At 43.3% G+C, this 23,031-nt stretch overlaps 1 protein-coding gene across 5 annotated transcripts in view; it reads right to left on the reverse strand.

Annotated features, from left to right (window-relative positions):
• The window catches only part of LOC119167801 (beta-hexosaminidase subunit alpha), a 608,225-nt gene that overhangs the window by 193,783 nt on the left and 391,411 nt on the right, over positions 1-23,031 (reverse strand). The gene's annotated exons all lie outside the window — the stretch shown is intronic.

Genomic DNA, 23,031 nt, shown 5'->3' on the forward strand with positions numbered 1-23,031 from the left:
CAGTGACACAGCTGCTGACCCGAAGGTCGCGATCTTACTCCCGGTCGCGCCGGTCGCATTTTCATGGACGCAAATTGGTTGAGGTCCGCGTACTGTGTGATGTCACAGCACACTAAAAAATACGAGCTGGTAAAAGTTTCCAAAGCCCTTCACTACACTACCTCTTATATTATTATTTGGTTCTTGGAAGTTAGGCCTTCCTATTATTAATATTATATTATTATTAATATGCTTGCATTCACTTACAATTGTACATTTGTGTGATAATTCATTGCATATGGCACCCTCTGTAGCCCACCAGATGTTCCTTCAAGTTGTTTTGTTGAGCTTTATTTTTGGGAGACTCCCCAAGAAGTGTATTGGAAATAAAGTACATTCTGAAAAATGTTTATAACACAAAGTTAGCAATTAGTGTGAGATGAAAAATTTCAGGCGTCCCAGTGAAAATTTTTGTTCATGAAATGTTTTATGCACACGTTCTTGTTCGTTAATAGCATTCTGCAGTTAACGTGGAGGAATGTGAGTCAAAAGTGACTCACAATGCTCACGGCAAAGTCGTTAGGATGAAGTCACCTAAACTATCCTTTCTCGCACTTATAGGTCTGTTATGCTATGCAACAATTAGGGTTAACAGTGGAAATGCCTCAGAGCTGGCTGGCCGACATTTCGATAGGAGGACCTATCTTTTTCAGAGGAGCCGTGTCATCCTTGGCGTGTAATATAATTTTAAAGGATGACGTGAAATCCTGGTGGTGGCACGTGTCCCTGCTAATAATCGCCGTCTGAAAAAAAAAGAAACATAAAGCAGAGGAGTGCTGTCCTCGCTTTTCTTCAATTCAGTTGGTGGTGATTCACCAGGTGGTATTGATTCAAACAAAGAGAAAGACAACGTCTGGTCCCTGTGGCAGGCATAATGCTGCACCTGCAAACACACACAGCCGGCTACCAGCGTAAAAAGCGCAGATCTGATTAAATTCACAACGTGACGTCGAGCGTCGTCTGCACTTCAAACTACCTAATATACTGTTTTGAGTGTGCCACCTGTAAAAAAACAATATATAAGAGAGACTGGGCAGCCGATTCACGTAAGACTGAACGGCCACCGTTCTGACACAAAACAAAATTTACCAAAAGCAGTGGCCGGTCAGTTTAACGAACAGTACCAGGATTTTTACCAAGCAAGGCTTTACGTTCTACAAACTAATTTCTGGTCACCGCGAGAAAGAAAATAAACTGAACATACTTAATGCACAAATTTAAGTCCCTACAACCATCATGAATCAATGTATCACGGGGAAATTTGGAATCACTGAAACCCGTAACAAAGTGGCGCCAAGATTTACAAAAACAATATGCATTTCTCCTTCAAATAGACATAACCAGTACTAGATTTAATCGCGCCTCACCCACATATTGAACTATTCATGTTCTCTTTCAAATTTTCAATTTGAAATATAGATATGAATGCTTCTACATGCAACTAGAAAGTTTTCAATTTTAGAACCGTTAAAATACTGCTTTGTTTCCTCTTTCCTCGCTTCTAAAAACCACTTTTACGGCTCATCGTTAAGGACATTCCCAACCAGAAAGTTCACTGCGTCTTTGCTCTCTCTCCTCTTTTTTTTTCCTTTTTTCCCCCGCCTGTTTACCGTAACGTACCAACTACCCCCCACCCTTTCTCTTCCCCCCTTTTTGTGTGTGTTTGTGTCTCCTGGTCGCTCATTCCTTTTGCATCCTTGAATTTCCTTTTCTTCAGCCAACATGCCGCCAAATTCTTGAATCAATCCCGCTGAGCGGGCCACCTACAGGGGTACTGAAAGCATATTTTTGACAGTGACCTTCCCTATCAAACACACGCTCTTCAGACCATATTTGGTATCGCCTACCTTCGACATCTTGGCGTTTAAGAATACGCCACCTGCTTCTCCCCCTGTTTGTAACTGCTTCCTTGTTGCGCGTCCAATTCATAGGTGTTCGGAAACAGACGTACGGCGATAATAGACAGTTATAGTTAAACGTTAGCGTGATAGCGTAGGTTAACAGAATGGCGTTACCGTGGAGCACACGTTCGTTGTGGGCAGCGTCTTATAGATTAGCGGGATAGCATTTACGTGGTTTACATGCCCCAGCTGGGATGGTGGCACCACCTATTAGATGGGTAATAGCATAAACAGTGAAAATGAAATTTTTGCCTATGCCAGCAAAAAATATTTGCCTATGCCACCGAATGAAGTATTGCTAGAATTTTATTTCAGTGATAATAAAAGTAAATAAATATGAACCACGCACCAAACGCGAAAACATCTACGTGGCTGATTTGTTTGCATCCATCTTGTAGTTAGGACTAGGTGCGTTCAAAATGGGAAGCTATCTCAAAAACTATGCCATTTCGTCCGTAATACTCAGTCATCGAAGCTAATTGAAGGCAACCGAAACCATTTTGAACAGTCGTTTGCGGCGGACAAGGTGAATATTTTAACAGCTACGCCGAAATCACTTCGAAGCGGGCGTCCGAGAGCACCACCATGTTTACGTACACCAACGCAACCACGGTAACGTGAAATCTGAAAAATGCCGCGCGTACAGGAAGTTGTACGGGTGACGTACGTATCTGCACATGCGTACTTCGATTCCGGTATCACGGTACACCCGGTAACCCGGTAAACCTGGTAAACCCGGAATACTATAACTTTCTTGGAACGAGCACATCGACACAGTATCAAGTAAGTTATCTCAAATAGTGGGACTAGTCTACCGGAATCGCCTGATCCTTCCGAGACATGTAGTGATATTATTTTACAACTCTTTATTTTCCTCAAGAATTAACTATTGCCATCTAGTTTGGGCATCGACTAGTCAAGAAAACATACAAAAATTGTATTGTCTACAAATCATGGCCGTCGTCTAGGTTTGGTCCTCTCTTCTCCTCTCGCACCTGAAAGGGGAAGAGGACCTTTCTGCTAAATAAATAAAGTTTTTTCATCATCATCGTCATCTACAAAAAAGATTTCTACGTGCTGTAGAGGACGTGCCTTCACATTTTCACACCTACCCGTTGTTTGAAAAGTATAATGTAATGCCTTTTGAGAAGATGTACAACTTTAGATTAGCGAAAGCCTATAAACAAGAATTAAAGGGGAAACATGTATTCTTGACTGAACTTGCCAACCTTAAAAAAAATTGTCAGCCTTATAAAACGCGAAACTGTGAAATTTGGACTGTTAAAACTGGTAGAACAACATATGGGCGACATACGTTAGAAAACAGACTTCCGAGGCTACTAAATGCTTTATACGAATTTAACTTTCAGCTGGAAAGCAACACTTTCAATGCAATACGTTCCTTTCTTACAAATAATTACATTGACACTATATAATATCTCGCGCATGCCTATGAGTGTCAACTATACAGAATATGTCGGTGTACCCTAGGCATGGCGATTTGTTACCTCCTCATATTTTCTCATATTTTCTTTCGGTCGTGTATTGAATGATTTGTGCAAATATATATCTATTGTGTACTCTATGTAAATTACAAAGTTATGTTAATCTGTATGCATGTATTATGAAGGTAATCAATATGTACTGAGCTATTTAGTACATCCGTTGGTGTATATTTTTCTTTTGTGTATGGTTTGTACGCAAGACGTGGTTATTCGAAGTGGGCTCACATTTTACTTCGGGTCCTGTACTAAGTGATTGATCTGTTCAGCACATTTTTTTTGTTTTTATGTACTGAGAACACCGTTGTACGCTGGTGCCAAAACGGGGGCCCGCAGCTTCGTCAAGCTATCCTTGCGATGGCTTTTTCTGCCGGCCTCCGGCATTGTGTACTATGTGTGTGTACTATGTACATGATGTCAATAAAGTTCACTGTTCACTGTTCACTGTTCTTTATTGTCGGCAAGCTTTTGTGGTAGCCGGACACGGCAACCGTGTGCCGGCTCCGAAGCTCTTTCGTTTGTTCGCGTCTAACGCGGTTACCACTTTTGCAGCACACCGCTGCAACTTTGCGTTTTTTCTTTCTTCTTTTGTTCTTTTTCCACTCTACGAGAACAATTTTGAATCACTACCACCTGACTTGAAGGAAAGCAAGAACAGCGGTGCCCTGCTTTGTAGTTTTTTTTTTCAGACGGCGATTATCAACAAGGACACGCGCCACCACCAGGAGATGACGTCACCACTAACACCTTTAAAACTAACACTCCAAGAATGACATGGCGCTTTTGAAAATTTGAAAAAAAAATAGGTCCTCCTATCGAAACGTCGGCCAGCCAGTCTTAGGCACTTTCACTGTTAACCCTGAGTATCCCACTACGTTGTTTTCATCAGTCCGCTCCAATCTAGATTTTAGATTTCTATGCTGTGCAACGGAATGGACGGCTACCCAGGAGGCGACTCGGGCCATCAAAGCAACCGCGCATTGTCGCTTGCAACATGCTGTGTGGCTTCTTACGAACATCATCGACTATATGCCAGTGCATGCGTATAAAATAATGATGCGCTCCACCCCCTAATGAAAACGGCAACCCAAGTGCAGTTGGCACCAATAAGAAATTTCGTGGGCACGGTGAATCTGTTAAGATGAAGCCAACTGAACGGCCTCTCTTGTACTTCAAGGTAAGTAGCTTTTGGAAACGCTAGAAAAGCACAATAGGTTCGTTGTTGTTGTGTCACCTACCATGGCTGAGCGCCAAAACAAGATTTGATCTTGCAATTAGGTGCAGGTCACTGTTATTGCTGCTGTGTGGTGATGTAGATTGAAATGCCGGCCCTAATGTAGACAATAAAGCACAAAGAATTAGGAAAGGGCCGACAGACAGCAAAGACGGCAAAATTATTTAGTGCCAACTAATAAGTATTCTCTTCTGAACTAAGTGATTTTGATCAAAAAATTTCGAAGTACAGAAGACGATTAAAATAGTAACAAAACACGAATATACAGTCACTCGCCTCGAGACAGCCTTGAAGGATATGGCATGTTGCATAGAGGTACAACAAAAAAAAGGGCGGTTCTCGAGAACCGCAGTCGTAAAAACAACCTTTTTGTGTTTGGCATTTCGGAATGTAATAATTAACCTATTGAACAGATTAGATAAAAGTGCGACCAACTAACCTAACCAGAGTAGAACGCCTACGTAGGCTTGGAAAAAAGCGGGAAGTCCAGTTATCAGGAAATGGAATTCTGAAAACGGAAAAAAAATTTGGCAAATTCCCCGTACCTTGAGAACTAATCTGTCGTGAAACATGCAAACGGATGGCGTCTGTCTTGCAAGTGTTTTATTGAGCGAAGTTCATCGATGATAATATATCCTGTTTTCTAGTGCAAAGGCCGATGGTGGCCATAGAGCGCCAGGACATGAAGTAATGTCTGATCGACATTGATTTAGGGGGCTGTAAAGAGGCCTTGAGAGCCTGCGTGAAAAGGTGCGCAATATAATCACACTGATAAAATTGTTACGTGGTTTTATTGGCGCAAGAGCCATGTTTAGCCAAAGAGCGTCATAAAAACAGCAAACGTGTAACAATTGTCGGTGTGTTACGATGGTATGCAGCGCTGTTAGCTATGATAATGTAGCGCGACTGAAATGATAATGATCATGTTTGGTGTTTTGTGGTGCAAGAGCCATTTGATGGCCAAAGAGTGCCAGTTTATGAGACAGAGAGTGTGTAAACTGATTGTGATTGGCGGCTGTATAGGGGCCTTAAAATTTGTCATGCTAAGACAGCTAAAAACATGGAAGTAATAAAATAATGACCATGCCGTGAAAAGTGCGTAGCGTTATTAAGTTTGTGATAATACAAACCATGGTGGAAATGTGTGGTATTACCAAAATTGCCTCGATTGTTCAAACCCTTGCGTCCAAGGGTCGTGAGGCAAGTGCTTTGTTCAGTGTAGCCACCACAACGGAGACCTGTCTGTTGAGGTTGTGCTAAGGAATTCCCGGGTATATCATATGAAAGGTACGGAATTCTCTCAAAAATCCACTAAAGATTTACGTGTGAAAAGTGTTTCTCTAGCGACGAACATTGCAGGATGGAGTGGTATCTGTTGTCGGTAGGGTAATGGGAAGTGTTGTCTTCTCAGCGTGTCTAATTGTTCCCACTGGACTAAAATGTTAAGTACGGTGAGTGCTTCTTCACATCTATCACACAAAGGTGGATCGCCACCACACAATTGAAATGAATGTGTAGTGTATGTATGACATGTTTTTAACCTCGTAAGTATTACTTCTGTGTTGCGTGATTGATATACTGGCGGCCAATGACCAAATTGCGGCTTGATGACATGCAACCTTACCTGTGTGTATGTCTCATGTGCTCGGCAATAATCCCTGAGCTTTGCTTTAGAAAAGGTTTCTAATCGAGTGCAGAAATCGGTATCGATGTATTCGTAGCAGTTTTGTTTGCGGATCCAGCTAGCTCTTTCAACAGAACGTTGCCTTGTATTTCGCGGAATCCTGGCACCCAGCAGCCAACAATATGCTGCTTGGATGGGTATACTGTGCCTAAGAGCGAATAAAGCAAGACCAGGTCAGGATTTTTGTGCTTTTTAAGAGTTATCAGCGCATTTGCTATAATCTTAATCAAATCTTGGCTAGACTACACGCCTGCAGGCAGGAAATCAAATCAAACTAGCGCCGCTTCTACGTGGCTCCTTATAGCCGTATCCCAGAGAAACCAGCCGGATTCGAAGTCGCCTTCTGAATATCCGGGATTTTTGTCAAATTTTTCCTGGCAAGATACGGCTTGCGGTTAGGCGTGACATTTCCGTAGGCGGCTCGGGCATGATGCGGCGGCGAAAAACAGGATTATTTTACGCTTTTGAGAGCGGTTTCTCGCCGATACTGCGGTGGATATTATAACTACAGGTAATCACAGAACCATTTGTATCACAATAATCTACATCTGCGGCATAAAAATACAAAGCACACACATCCCGGGAATCGAACTCGGGACCTCATGCGCCAGAAGAAGACGTCTTACCTATTGCACCACAGTGCCACCGCATGAAGGCGACTGTTTTTGCTACCAACACGTTTTTTGCAAACCGTTGGCGGAACCTTGAACGGTTTTTGTGACATATACATGCATTTGATCAGCGAATATTTTGTTGGGCTTCATGAACCCGAGACAACCGCGGTGAGCGCTTTCGGCTTCGACTTCGGTTCGTGGCGAGCCGTCCCGCAAAAGGATTATTGTGTGTTTGTGCGCCGTTTTAGTGCTTCCCCGTGAACCGCGGGTGTTACGCTCACCGAACATCGCAGATGAGGCTGTGTTCGGCTGTCGAAACCTACAGATGTTTTTCGCACGTGCGTGTGCTGTAAGCAATTTCGCTTTTTGGTGTCGAGGGGTACACGCGTGTCAGTGACAGCAGCCTATCCTCAGCTGTTTGAAGACAATGCACTTTTGCACGTAAACGAGGGCACGGCAAATATCTGGCGGACAGTATGAATGAACGGCTATCATAGCTTTTCCAGATTGTGCCGTGGTTTTGGATTGTGGCGACAACAGTACGGAGCACTCATGGAATGCACGACAAAATCCTGCTTCATCGGCACGACGACGTGTTGATGGTTCCATTATCCTGCTACCAGAGGGCGTCGACAGTGACGTGATCGGCTGGAAGACTACAAAGGGAGCGGCAAGACATTGACCATGCCAGAGGGCACGGCAAATACAGTATGAATGAAAGGCTATCATTGCTTTTCCAGGTTAGTTCTGGGAGTCATACAACTTTCTACCGTAGCGACGATAGATTTTTGTTGGTTTTGTCATGCCCTCGGTGATGTTGTGCTATACTGATTGATGTTTGGTCTACAGTGATATCATTATTGACATCGGGAGACGTTGAGGTGAGTCCCGGGCCGCCGATAGAACAGATGTTGCAGACTGCTTTGGACAACCAGGCTAAATCAGACGGCAGGCTGAATGCTATTACAGAGGAAATCTCGGCCCTGAACAGCAAAACAGACTGACTTTCTGATATTATTGAAGTAGTCCAGAAAATGAAAGCTAAAATGCATTATCTCGAACAGACGGTAACGTGCCAGGCTGAGCGATTAATAGATTTAGAAAATAGGAGCAGAAGAAATAATCTTCTAGTTTTTGGTGTTGAAGAGCAGCACAAAGAATCTGAGGCCGATTTGAGGAAAGTTGTTGTGAATGAAATATTTGGAAAGCGTCTGGGCATTGAAGTAAAGTCAATAGAAAGAATCCACCGAATCGGGAGAAGAGACGCAGCAAGATGCCGACCCAAAATAAAGAAATTTTATGACAGCCGGGAAAAGGAAAGTGTGCTGCATCATTGCAAAAAGCTGAAAGGAAGTTCTATCAGCATCAGCAACGATTATGCGCAGGAAACTGTCGCAGTTCGCAAAAAATTGTGGGAGAGTGCCACTGCGGACAGAGAAAATGGCAAAAAGACAACTCTGCTCGGTGACAAGATTAAAATAGACGAGCAACTTTACGCGTGGGACACAGTGCAAAATGAGCGTTGTCCGTATCAGTACCGCCCATACAAAAGCCATGGAAGCACAAGTTCTAAACCCGGCTCATCGCGGCATTCGACAAGGAATAAGCCACCTCAAGCATAGCTACGCTTGATTCTTTGAATGCTCGTAGTATCGTTAATAAAATCACTGACCTGGAATACATATTGCTGTCGGAGAGTCCCCATGTCGTGTTATTAACGGAAACTTGGTTAAGCACTTGCATTACCAGTGATTGTATTACACCTCCAGGGTATAGCATGTTCAGATGGGACAGAGATGCACGCGGTGGGGGCATTGCCATTATTGTAAAGGATTGTTGTCGGGTCATAATGGTGAACAGCGATATGTCCGAGTCAGTGTGGTGTAAAATAGCTTTTGAAAACATTACGTACCTCATTGTTGTAGTTTACAGACCACCAGCGACTCCACCTGAACTTTTAGATGAGCTTAATGAATTTCTTTGCACTGAGGCCAACAGTACTACTCGACTAATATTGGCTGGTGACTTCAACTTGGGACACATTGATTGGGAGGCTTAGTCTAGTCAACATACTGAGATAATGAGTGCAAATAAGCTATTAGAGATTGCCTTCTTTTACAATTTAAGACAGATTGTTAACGATTACACAAGGGTAACACCCGAATCACGATCATTATTAGATTTCGTCTTTTCGTCCAGCAGGATTGAAGATTACAGCCTGTCAATTCAGGAAGGTATATCTGATCATAAGATGATTTCGGTGAACATACTGCCATTGTCGACCAAGCCTTCTGATGACTCCGGGTCTAAAGAACAATTGTTTGTCAAAAATTACGAGCAGGCGGATAATACTTCGATCCTAAATTACTTAGAACAATCATATAATGAATTTGAAATTGCCTCCCACTCAGAGACAGTCGAGGAATTGTGGGAACGCTTTAAATGCATCATTGCTACTTGCACGGACAGATTTGTACCAAATCGTTATAAAAGATAGAAACAGCAAAATCCATGGGTAACTCGCGATACTGTTCACATGAAACGCAGAATAAAAAGACTACGCAGGCAGCCAAAGAAGTCAACTGAACTATCACAGGCACGCAGTAGACTAAAAACAGCATTATCAGAAGCAAAAAGAAAGTTCTTCAATGAGACGCTGGAAAACTTCCTTAAAAGCTCGCCCACCAAATTCTGGCGTTTTTGGGGAGCAAAGACATCAAAAATAGACCAGATAAGTATAGAAGATGCTCCTGTGACAGATGCACAAAGGATGGCAGATGGTTTCAAAGACTTTTTCCATTCAGTCTTTAATAGAGATGCACAAAGTTCCGTCGCAGACGAGATAAACTATTCCTGCGCATGCCCCATGGAGCCTCTTTCGTTTCATCAGGAGGGCGTGTTTGAACAACTGTTGAACTTAGATCCAAACAAAGGCTGTGGCCCCGACGAAATACCAACGGTATTTTCAAAGTGATACGCCGAGTGGGTGTCTTTCTATCTGGTAATTATTTTTGAACATTATTTACGTAGCCATTCCGTTCCACAAGATTGGCGTTGCGCTGCTGCTATACCCGTGTTTAAAAGTGGAAATTGTATGCATCCAAACAACTATCGCCTTGTATCCTTAAACTCTGTATGCTGCAAGATCATGGAGCACGCAATCGCTAAACATATTATTCATTTTCTGGAAACAAATAAGCTGCTTTGCGCCACTCAGCATGGCTTCAGAAGAGCCTATCCACGGTGACACAACTTATCGAAACGGTTCACGACTTTGCGCGGGCTTTGGATGAACACCAACAAACTGATGTAATTTCAATTGATTTTAAAAAAGCTTTTGACAAGGTTTCACAATGTAAGCTGCTTTATAAGCTGCGTCAAATTGGTATCAGTTATGATGTTTTAAAATGGATTGAAGCTTATCTAACAGCGCGGAGGCAAGTAGTGCGGGTTAATAATTCTGTGTCAAACTTTTTGGATGTACTTCCCGGGGTACCACAGGGCTTGTTGCTAGGCCCTTTATTGTTTTTAGTTTATATTAATGATGTAGCCACAGTTGTTCAGCCGCCAGTGGTCTTGAGACTGTTTGCAGATGACTGTTTAATTTATGCTTCAGTTAACTGTGAAAATGACCAGAAAAAATTTAACCAGTGTCTTGAGGATCTTTATACCTGGTGTGAAAATGCGATATGGAAATTAACTACGCCAAAACCACTTTTGCGAATATTACCCGAAAGAAAAACGTTCTTGATTTCCAGTATTGTATGGGAAGTGTAATTTTGACAAATGTTTCTAGTTTTCGATAACTAGGCGTTGTGATATCAAATGACCTAAACTGGCGCGGCAACGTTGAAAATGTGTGTTTTTCCTCGTACATAAAGCTGTGTTTTCTTCGAGTAAAACTACGAAACGCAACCAAAGACGTCAAACTAATGGCATATAAAACTTTTATTCGGCCTGTTTTGGAGTATGCTGCCGTAGTTTGGAGTCCCCACCAAAAAGGCCTAATAAATGAGCTGGAAAAAATCCAAAGACTTGCAGCCAGGTTCATATGTTCAAGATGCAAAAAAACATACTCAGTTACCGAGATGCTAAAATCAAGTAAATTGGAACTGCTTGAAATTAGGCGACAGAGGAACAGAATAAAATTATTATTTCAGATTCTCCAGGGTCAAATAAATAATGATAAAAGTATGTACATACGGAAGCCTGGTAGAATTAGCAGAAGAATAAACTATAGTGCAGCCATTAGAACATATGTCACCCGCATAAACGTCTTTCGGTATTCGTTTTTCCCCAATGTTATCGAAAACTGGAATGCGCTACCTGCACATATTGCTGAGCGCACGGATGCAAGGGCTTTTGAACATTTGCTTCACAACTATATGTTTTACCTAAAAATCGTTGGATGATGTGTTGATGTTTTGCTTTCCTTCTGTCATGCCAATGTCGATGACTTTTTTTTGTTATTGTTGACAGTTGACATTACTTGAGCGTTTTTATATACCAATTATTACTTTTATGTACTCCCTCCCTGTATTGACCGACAAATGTGGGTTAACAGTATGCTCAAATAAACGTTGCATGGGTATTTTAGCGTGCATACTATAAATTTTGCATTTCGTACGCGCGAAATGCCGCGAGCTGCACACTGGGGTAGCAGCGCTTTTTAGCGTTTCGACGATCAGTCATTTCTGCAATTAGAATATATGTGCAATATTTCGCAATATAGAGTGGTCTTTACTCATTTTCAGTCTTTAACTGATCTTATTTAGGGAAAATGGCTCCTCTTACCTCTATACAGCATCACAGCGCTGTTCAAGTGAATGCCGACACGTGTGCCAAGGTCAAGTATGACGTACACTAATTGTTGATGGACAGGTCTATCTCCCTTCATATATTGAATGCTTTTGCACATCTCTTTCGCGAACGTCCGCATGCAGTTGGGTTCAAGAAATGATGCAGAACGAACCTCGAAATCTTTATTGTTACTACTAGCAGTTGCTCTTTCAAAAATGGGGATTTTGAAAGCTGGTACATTATCTCTACAGCAGTACACGGATTGTCTTGGTCGTGGTTCACTGTTGCAAATCTATGCTGGGATATGAGAACTGTACATAATATTCGAAAGAGTGAGCAAATGTCGGTTGCTCTCCTGTTGACTTTTGCATGTGACTGCTGACTTCTGTACTTGGAGTTTATCATCAAAATACGTAATCAAACACCACTAATCAAACATCAAGCAATCGATTTTCAAATTTGGTATTTCTCTGTTTTTCTGCCTTCAGTTTGTCTCTTTTTTTCCATGCTTTCCTATAATTATCAGTTCAACATGTTTCGTAGAACACGAACATCAATATACATAGGCCAGTGTTTCAGTAAGCTGTCGCGCATGTACTAGTACTGTTTTATTCAGTGCATGACACAATTTCATACCTTTACAACTGATAAACGGAAAGTTGTTTGTACTTTTTTATTGAAAAAAAAAGTAACACTAACACTGCAATCCCAGTGTTTGCTCAAATGCAGGTAGATGTATGATATCGTGGATAAAGTGTGCCGTAAGGCACTGGAAAATGTTTCCGTCCCAGACCATCTTGTACAAAACGACCATCACAAGACAGTGGGACGAAATGGCGACGCACAAATGCCACGGCATGCAGGTGATGGTATAGCTGTTGCTGGTGCCAGGCGGTAAGCTGGCGAGGCAGCGGCAGGGAGGCGGGGTATTTTCTTTTTTTTTTTTTTGTCGCGCCCGCGCTTGTCACTGAACAGTTCTGGGAAAGTTGATGCCGGCTCCTGGCGCAGGCGGGCGCGACAGAAACGGTGACTCTCCTTTTTTTTCTCTTTTTTTTTCTAGTGCCTACTGTTACCAGCTATAGGCGTTACTTGCCCGCTGCACGGCTTTCAAGGGTATTTTTTTATGGATGGGCTCCCTATAAACAGGATTTTAGTCCATACGTAGGAGTGCGCCACCTATATGCTGTTTGTTATCCGGCATCTCACGAAGAGTCTACGCTTAGGAAATCTGTGTATAATATTGCCTTCTGTATTTTTATTAGTTTATAGTGTTCAACAGCCGCAAATATTGCATAAGCTTCGCCGGTGAAAATGCTTGTATCAGAGTGCAGAACGCCGGCTTCCGAAAAGAATGGGCCGACGTCTGCGTAAGAGACAGAAGTGTTGGTCTTTGAGGCATCCGTAAAGAACTCTGGACATGTGTATTTCGGTCATAGTTCTTGGAAGTATGTCTGAATATCTGCTATTGGTGGGTGCATCATAACCTTTAACAAAGACACGTCGCGATCTATCGCCCACCACTGCCACGGTGGCAGGCATATCGCGGGAGCCATCAAACGGTGTTCAAGTGGCACACCGGTTTCCTTCGCAAGGCCCCTCACACGATATGAATAGGGCTGTCTCATGGAAGGCCCTTTCTCAAACACAGTAAGGCTTGACATGTCAATAATTGTGAAAAGCGAAGGACGCTCTTTGTCTGCATTCACTTTAAGATAATATTTCAAAGACCGGTAACATTTCTCTAGGTGGAGTGACCATTCGTTCGATTTCACGTACAGGCTTTCCACGGGGCTAGTGCGAAAAGCACCTGCAGATGCCTAAATGATGAATAGGTTCAAGCATTTTAAGGGCAGTAGGTGTCGCAGACTGACATGCTATTGCCCCATAGTCTAGGCGGGTACGTATGAGGCTTGCATACAAATTGATCAGACAATTCTCGTCATTTCCCAACGTAGTGCGTGACAACTCCTTTAGAACATTCATGGCTTTTATGCAATTGTTTTTAAATACTTGATGTGTGGTGTGAAGGTTAGCTTGGCGTCCGAAATTAGGCCAAATATTTTGTGTTCAGTATTAACAGGAAAACGTTTCACATGCAGTTGAATACCGGGTTCGGAATGAATGCCTGTCTTTCTGGAGAACAAAACACACTTGCTTTTCTGTGTATCCAGTCAGAATCCATTTTCTTCAGCCCAATTGGAGACTTTCTTCAAACCATGTTGAACCTGCCGCTCACACGTGGCCAGATTACAAGACTTAAAACCGAGCTGGATGTCATCGACATATGTGAAGTGAAATATATTTCGAGGGATAGAAATGTGCGAAGAATTCATTTTGATAATGAAATGTACACAGCGAAGTACTTCACATTGCGGCACTCATCTTTTTTGGACAAATGTTTGGGAAATAGCGCTGCCCACTCGGACAGGCATTGTCAGATTTGACAAGTAACTTTCGTATATGGTAAACATTCTGCAATGCACGCCAAGGTGGGATAGGTCTCCTAATATTTCAAACCGCCACGTTATATCGCAAGCCTTTTGCGATATCTGGGAACACAAAGAGAAAATATTGTTTGTAGATGAAAGCGTCTCTCATCTGTGCCTCGATACGAACAAGGAGGTGGGTGGTGGATCTACCCTCTCGAAACCCATACTGAAATGAGCCCAGCAAATCGTTTGTTTCATGGAAATGTACAAGTCGGCAGTTTATTCTTTTTTCGAAGAGTTTGCAGAGGCAGCTTGTAAGTGCAATAGACCTAAAACTAGAAACTGAAGAAGGGTCCTTGTTCTCTTTCAAAATTGGGATATTATAACCTCTTCCAGGAAGTAGGCATAGTGCCAGAAAACCAGATAGCATTTTACAAGCAAAGAAAGATTTTTTTGGTTTTCGATTAGTAGGTTTTTCAACATATCGTACACCACTCAATTGGAACCTGGGGTGTAAATTACTGCAGAAGCTTAGTGATGTTCGGAGCGCAGCTATGTTGAAAGCTAGGTTGTATGCTTAGTGTTTTTTAAATTCGTGTTCTAGTTTCCGCTTCTCAATTCTTTTGTTTTTTTGGAAAGCGTCAGTGTAGTTTGATGAGCTGGACACCCATGCAAAATGTGCACCGAGGAAATTTGCTTGCTTTTTGAAGCTTTCACCTTGTGTGTTTACGAGAGGGAGTGAATGTGCTTGTCTAGTATTCTGCTAACGATGTTCAAGACTTTAGCATCATGTGTATATGAACTGATGCCTGTGTCAGTGTGCGTTAAAAATAAGTTACGATGCCTGATATAAAGTTGTGCCAACTTTACCTTCTGGCCTGTCGGCGCACCCTCCTACCTTGAGACTTTATGCTTCAAAAATTTGTAAGATTCTGCGCTGTTGGGGAGTCCCGAAGCAGCATCCAGGCCTTACTTTTTTCTACATGCATTCCGACATTCAATGTTCCTCCAAGGAACACGTGGCCTCACGGACAGTTCAGTCTGTGGGATACACTTTGTTGCAGCACCAATAAGAAGGGCTGTCAAAAAGTATACAGCTGCGTCAATACGTCATTCACATATGTCCGACCAACTCAAGCGAGTAGCTTCTCTGAACTTTCCCAGTCCGCTTTGTGTGTCGACCATCTGGGAACCTGTGAAGGACCTTTTTCTATTGATGTGCTTAGGATTATAGGAAAGTGGTCACTTCCGAAAGAATTGTTGATCACTCTCCATTTAAGCAGGGGTACAAGCGATGGGGACACATTGCTGATATCAATGCATGAGTAGGTTTTTCTGGTGAGGCTAAAATATGTTGGCTCTTTCCTAATCGACAGACACGCACCTGAAGAAAAGAGGAAATATTCGATTTGGCGACCTCGGGAATCGCAGCGAGATTCGCTTCATAAATCCATATAAGCATTCGAGTCCCAAGAACCACATAAGGTTCCGTTAGTTCATCTATCACGGAGTGGAGTTCATGTTTTTCGAGACGGTAGTGTAGAGGTTTGTGAAGAGAGCAGATGATGACAAATTTGTTCAAAAGAACTCTTCTAATAGCCACTGCCTCGAGGGATGTTAGAAGTCGTAGATGTGTACATGCTACGCCCTGTTCAACTATAATGGCCACACTACCGGATGATGCTACAGCATCATTGCGGTTCTTTCTGAATAATAATAACGACGTAGAAAGTTGGTGTTCCTGGAATTTAAGTGCTCTTGGAGACACAACATTTTTGATGAGTGTTTGTGTAAGAGTTCCTGGATATTGTCGAGGTTTCGAAGCAGTCCTCTGGCGTTCCATTGTATAATTTGTGTATCCATTATAAGTGTAAATGAGTGTTGTGCGTACAAAACAAAGTTTTACTTTATGTCAGGAGCCCTTGTCAGGCCCCGTAAGGATGGTTGTCGACTTTCTGGCGCGCTCTAAAGAGCTGCGGCTGTCCCTCTGCGCCGAAGACTCTGCGGGACTTGCTGTTGTGTCCATCGCCTCGAACGAGGTGCTGGATGCCCGCTCACGGTTCAGGCGTGCTGGCAAAGAAGTCGTACAGCTATATGTCAAAACAGAAGGCCCTGAGGCTTCAGGTCCAGAGGCTTGTAAGCCTTTTGGTGGCAGGTGGGGCTGTGCTACTTCAGCTGAAGGGATGAATGGCACTCCCGCCCATCCACTTTTTGTGGTACGTGCAGGCGCCGCAGATTCGCGTGGCTCTGCCCCCTTTCGTGCCACCTCCGCGAAGGAAGGATCCGGCCAAGATAGCCTCCCTAAACGAGATGTTTTCATTTATTTTGAGTGTAAGTATTTTTTCGTGTTTCCATGTAGGACACGTGCAAAAATAAGCGGGGTGTTCCCCATCGCAGTTTGCGCAGTGGTGTGTTTCTTCTTCACAGTTGTCTGTAGCGTGTTCCTGCGAACTACACATTGCGCATATTTGACGGCTGCAGCAGCTCTGACAGCCAAGGCCGAAACGCTGGCACTTAAAAAAAAACATCGGGACTTAGAGATGCAGGGTCAGACCTTAAACTTTAATTAGCCGGTTTCAATATATTCTGTAAGTGTGCTTGTACAACATGTAAGAATAAGGTGCTTTGTCGGGGTCTTTTTGCTGTCACGCCGGATCTCAATTCTCTGAACATGTGTTACGTGCTGTTCGTTCCAGCGCTCAAGGAGTTCACTCTCTGTCAGGTCGATTAGGCCTTGATCAGACACTGTGCCTCGAAATTCTTCAGGCAACGATGTGGTGTGAAAGATACAAATGTGGTTTCGAAAGAGGTGAGTTTTGACAGATTTTCATACTGGATTTTGCTTTGTACTTAGAGAAGTTCACCACTAGCCATGCATGTAGCCTGATACCCTGGGCCAAGGGTATGGGTGAGACATTTTGATACAACAAATGGAGAGATTTTCTTGCTTCGTTTGTGTTCAACAGTGAATCACATGGAAGCGCGGGAAGATTTGTTTGGGTTTCATGAAGATATCCTGCGTTCCTTCAGTGCGCTTCCTCTTAAAGGGAGGGCAATCAGACAGTTTGTTGAATAGAAAAGCGGCCATAAAGTATTAGTAAATTAGGCAGCCATGCCAGTCACCCACCGTGGAGCCCAACAATTGGACGCAGCAGCACATTCATAAAAGGAATGGCAGCGCCAGATGCACAAAGCCACATATTATCCGGTTATAACCCGATAATATGTGACCAAGAGAGGGCACATACACAAAATTAACCGTTGCCCCCTGGAAGATGAAAGTAAACAGGAGTGAGGAGATGACAGAAAATATTGAAATAGTGAAAAAGGCGAAGATCAAAGGAGAGAGGGACAAGAAAAGGTGACTGCTGATTTCCCCTGGGTGGATCAGTCCAGGGGTGCCATCTGCGTGAAGACGGGACCAAAGGTGTGTGTTGCCTCTGCTGGGGGTCCTTCAAGGTCCAATGACCCGGTGTCGGCTCAACCTCCAGGATCCCAGACACGGCAAAGCAACACAAGGCTAAGCGTAAGAAAAAGTCAAACCCATGCCCCCCCCCCCCCCTTCATTAGCTCGTGTCCGTGGTGTCGCTACGCACCAAACGCCTACTTGCGCAGACGACCCTGAAGGGGACGTGGCTGTATAGTGGTCTGAAATTCCACGCCCTAAGGCGGGTCAAGCCTTTATATATTAAAATTATGTCAATGATGTAAAGCTTGGAGCGAGAATGAATGAAAAGTGATTATAGTAAAAATACCATAGAAGGATAACAACACGACTGCCTTATCAACAAGCCTTGTGTCAAAGGGCCTCCAGGCAGGTGCTTTTTAATGTAGGTAACATAGCAGCAACCTCCACTCAGAGGTTGTGCTACGGATTGCCCAGAAAAATGAAGTGAAAAGAATTTACGTATCTTGAAAACGCGAGCAATGATTTCTACATAAAAAGTGGCTCGCTACCTATGAACGTTGACGAATGCAGTGGTATTTGATGTCGGTGGAGAAGCGAAAAGTGTTTTTGTCTAAGAGTGTGCCATTCCTCGCATTCAATTAAAATATGAAGCACGCTGAGTGTGTTACCACATCTGAATTATACGGGAAGAATACCACCAGACAAAACATATGAATGGGTGCTGTGTGTGTGTCCTGTTTGTAGCCTTGTAAGTGTTACTTGAGGGTGGCATGACCTTGATACTGGCGGCAAAGTTAGAAGGCTCTATTTGATAACATGTAGTTTATTTCGTGTTTGCTTATTCCATGAAAACTGCCAATACACCCTGAGTTTTTGTTTTACGAGGCCTTTGAAACCTGTGGCAGCGACGGTGCATCTGGCATATAGTCTCACGCTATTTTTTCTGCATGTGAATCTCTATCTGGGCCTGAGGTAAACATTTCCACGTGGAAAGTGAACCTGATCATCCTGGTCAACGGCTTCCCGTAAACTCGTCTGGTGTTGTCGGCTTCGTCAGCTGGCTGCAAGTCCGCCAGGTGTCGTCACTTCGTGTATTGCCGCTATTATGAAGCAGGGCCATCACCGAGACTTTACTGGTGGCAGCGACGGTCCATTCGGCATATCGTCTCACGCATTTTTCTCTTCATGTGCAGGTTAGTTTTGTGAAACTTTACACACCATTTCACTTGTTGGCTGTCGTCGCCACCACTTTTTTTCCCTGTAGCTTTGCTTCCACAGTTGCTTGGTACCTGTTTTTCTTGAAATTTTGCCGTAAAATGCAGAGCTTGCCAAGTGGTTATATGCAATTGAGGCTAAATTAGAAAATGAAAGCAGCAAACTCACTGACGACATTCTCGGTAAATTTTCGCTCAAGCTTCAGTCCTCTGGTCTTGATGCTGTTGAGCGGAAGAAACAAGTTGAAAACTTCGAATTAAGTATGGGTGTCCTAATTGACATCATTGAAAAACTGCGTGATGAAAACCTGAAGCTTGCAACTGATAACAAAAAGCTAATATCAGAAAACAAAGCGCTGTCGTTGAGGGTGGCCGAGCTGGAACAATACTCTAGAAGAAACAATTTTGAGGTCGAGGGTGTTCCCTGCATCCAAGGGGAAGACTGCATTACAGTCATGCAAACTATTGGCACGAAACTTGGGTGCGTGGTAACGTCGACTAATTTCGATGTCGCTCACCGAGTTCCTTCTACAGTTCAAGACAAGAAAAATACCGTAGCCACACACTAAAGAAAAATGACCTGAAATAACCTCAAAAACTGGGCAAACCATTTGTCCTCTAGCGTACTACCTTTCTTGGGTTTTTTTACCACCTACTCTCGACGTAAAAATTTACTCTCATGCTAACAGAGTTTTTGAACGTAGGGAGAGTAGTAATTATTTACCCCAGGGAGGTTTTGAGCGAGTATATAGAGAGTAAATTTTTACTGCCTTCACAAGGTTTTTGAGGTTATTTCAGGGAGTTATTTCCGGTGGTAAAAAAATTAAAAATTGACGGGTACATCAATCCAGAGTCGACAAATTTATTAAATAGCAGAATTGATTGAATTTATTAAACGGCAGAATTGGTGACACATAGATTCATATACAAAGACGCTCACACAACAAATGCAGAATAATACACCATACGAACAGACTTCACGCATTGCTCAACTACACTTTGACAATCCGGTATATATAGGTACAACTTTTTGACCGGCCCTGTAGCGCCGGTAGGAGAGCTCTTTTTTTGCATTGATTAACAACAACGGTTGAAGGTGTAAGCGTAAACTTAATGTGGGCTGCAGGGCACGGAATGTCACACAGACCTTTTATTGTAAATCTACCCGCGCTCACCTTTTTGAGTATCCAATAATTACTTGGCACACTGGGCTCATGGCCCCACGCGTGTTAGCACTGCTGATGCACAAGTCCATAAAATATACCTAAGTACGCACAAACCATGGTAGCTCAATCATTTTCATTGAGCGACGGTGCACAAACACAGTAGCAGCACGTATTCATCACGACGGGCGTAGAGGAGCGGTGCACGCCTGCACACAAGCTTCTTACCGACGGCGTACTAGGCCTTTTCGAGGAGCACGGCTATCCGATGAAACACAGCTGGCGATCACAGAACACATATCCTGTGCGAATTTCGTTGTCATTTCAGACACACATGAACACGTGACTGCTATCTTACGGGTCGGGGCGTTGTATGCATACTTCCAACGAAACACCACCGTCAGGGTTTTCTTCGTGCTCACCGGCAGCCTCTTGTTGTTTCCGTCTGCCTCGTATCGGCTTCGCGCTACATGTTCAAGAACAGTTGGTGCATGAGGTGGGCAATTCGGGCAGGACTTTACTCATGCAGATATCGCCTACTGTGGAACAAAATATATCCGATGCTTCTTTCACCTGCCCCGGCGACACACTCCAACTGGTCACTGGCGGCCGCGGCTCGGTGCCTACGACAGAGTGAAGCATTTTGCTTATTGCTTCTCCAGTAGGCAAACACGGACGATGACAGCAGATTGATTTTGTTACCACTGGCAGATCTTCGCGATTCGGCTCGGAAGCGAGATATCCACGACGCGCAGGTTCGGAGGTGCTCGGAAGCGCACGTTCACTCGATGATGTAGGAAACACGTGAAATCCATCAGCCCAACCAGACACACAAATACCGAGCTTCTTGCACCGTCCGTCTCCAAGGCCACTGCCGAGCAAAAGCCAACAATTTGCGAAAACATGCAGGACAACTTTCCACAGCAGGTTTTCTTTCTTTTTTTTTCTTCTTTTGAGATCCTCGTCCCCCGCCTTTTTTTTTCTTTTTCGTTCACAGAATGCTGTTCATGCTTGTTGTGCTTATGCTGCCCCCAGTTTTAGTGATAGTGCGTTGACTCGAGGTCAGTCCTGAGGCACGGCGATGCCCCCCCCAAAAAAAAAAGATCAGTGGTGCTCGCGTACCTTCAGAATTCACTGAGAGCGTCACAATGGGGTGTACGGGGCAAAATCCACCGAAGCAGCTGCACCTTGCAGTCACGTGGTAATAAACTCTGAAACGCAGGTTAAATTCACGTGATAGAAAACTCCCTACGGGGTAAAACTGGATTTTGACATCCTTTTACTACTTGCCTGAGAGGTGGTGGTAAAACTATGTCATGTACCATCTTTTACTCCTACACGAGGTAGTAAATTTAAACGCGACATAGTTTTCAGAGGTCATGAGCCGCAAAAGTCCCAAACTCGTATACTTTTTGCTTACAGTGTAGGTTTTGTTTGCGAGCAAAAAAAGATGCATTTGTCAGTAAGGCACACAAAGCTAAGCTTCACCTAAGCGACGTTGGTGTGAAAGCTTCTCTTGAGAGTGCTTTCTATGCGAATGAGCCCTTGACAAGGCGAAACAAGGCGCTCTTCTCGAAGACACTGGCGTTGCAAAAACAACACAAATGGCGATTTCTGTGGATCAACAAATGCCAAATCACAGCTAGGAAAGCAGAGAAAACTAAAGTGTACCGCATAGCTGAGGAGTCGGACCTCACAGTAGTAGCCAATCCGATTTCGATTTGTGCTTGCCTAACTCCCATCCTTCTATCATGGCTCAAGGCTCATCACGGCACAAGCGAGTTAAACGAATTTTTCAGGAATAGAAATTGCTATGTTATTCATTTCAATGCACGTAGCCTCCGTAAACATTACGATTACATTTAGAATCTGCGCCCTTCCCTTTCTTTTACTTTTTTCAATAATTGCTGTCTCAGAATTCTGGCTTAGGGACGTTGATAAAAACTTGTATTGTTTCCCTTCGTACAAATCTGAGTACGCCCACCATATATCAAGTAATAATGGTGGAGCTGCTATCTACATCTCACCTGATATACCGTACAAACGCAGACACGACCTCACGCTAAATATCGAGATCTGCGAATCAGTTTCGTTACAATTCGACCATAACTTTCTGAACATAGACAACAGCAATTTCATTTTCGGTTGTGTTTACCGATCACCTACTTCATCTGGATCTGGTTTTTGTGTTTCCTTCAAAATATTGATGAAAAAGCCTTTTTTAGAAAACTAAAACGTTATAATTATGGGTAATATAAATTTAAACCAATTGGACTCATCTGGGAACTTGTTAGTTATTCATCTTCTTTTCGTAGTTTTGGTTACGAATGCCGTATTAGCGTCCCTACTCGCTCTGTTCCCGGTGGTTCTAGCACTCTAATCGCTCATGCATTGTCGAATCTTCTGAATTCACCTCAGGTAGATTGATATTTATTGATTGATATATGAGCTTTAACGTCCCAAAACTGCCATATGATTAGAATAGACGTCGTAGTGGAGGGCTCCGGAAATTACGACCACCTGGGGTTCTTTAACGTGCACCCAAATCTGAGCACACGGGCCTACAGCATTTCCGCCTCCATCGGAAATGCAGCCGCCGCCCCTGGAATTCAATCCCGTGACCTGCGGGTCAGCAGCCGAGTACCTTAGCCACTTGACCACCGCGGTGCAGCCCACTTGAGGTAGTAGTTCTTGAAACAGACATTACGGACCACTTTCCCGTCTACATTTGCCCAATATTCATATTTAAAATGCTACACAAAACTCGTTTTTCTCAAAAAATAATTCTTAGATTCTCTATCTGATGCTGACTGGTCTTTTGTTTTTGATACTAATGTTGATCAGTTAGCGTACTCACAATTTCTGACAAAATTGTTATCACATTTTCACTCGTGCTGCCAGATGCGCAAATGCAAAAAAAGTAGAATCTCCTTAAAACCATTGGGTAACCGATAATCTCCTTATAGCGATGCGTACTCGCGAAAATCTTTAAAAAAAGTGAAAAAAAGCTACTCAATACAAAGTTACGTGCGTGCTATAAGA

The sequence above is a fragment of the Rhipicephalus microplus genome, unplaced genomic scaffold, assembly GCF_043290135.1.
Source record: "Rhipicephalus microplus isolate Deutch F79 unplaced genomic scaffold, USDA_Rmic scaffold_12, whole genome shotgun sequence".
NCBI lineage: Eukaryota > Metazoa > Arthropoda > Arachnida > Ixodida > Ixodidae > Rhipicephalus > Rhipicephalus microplus.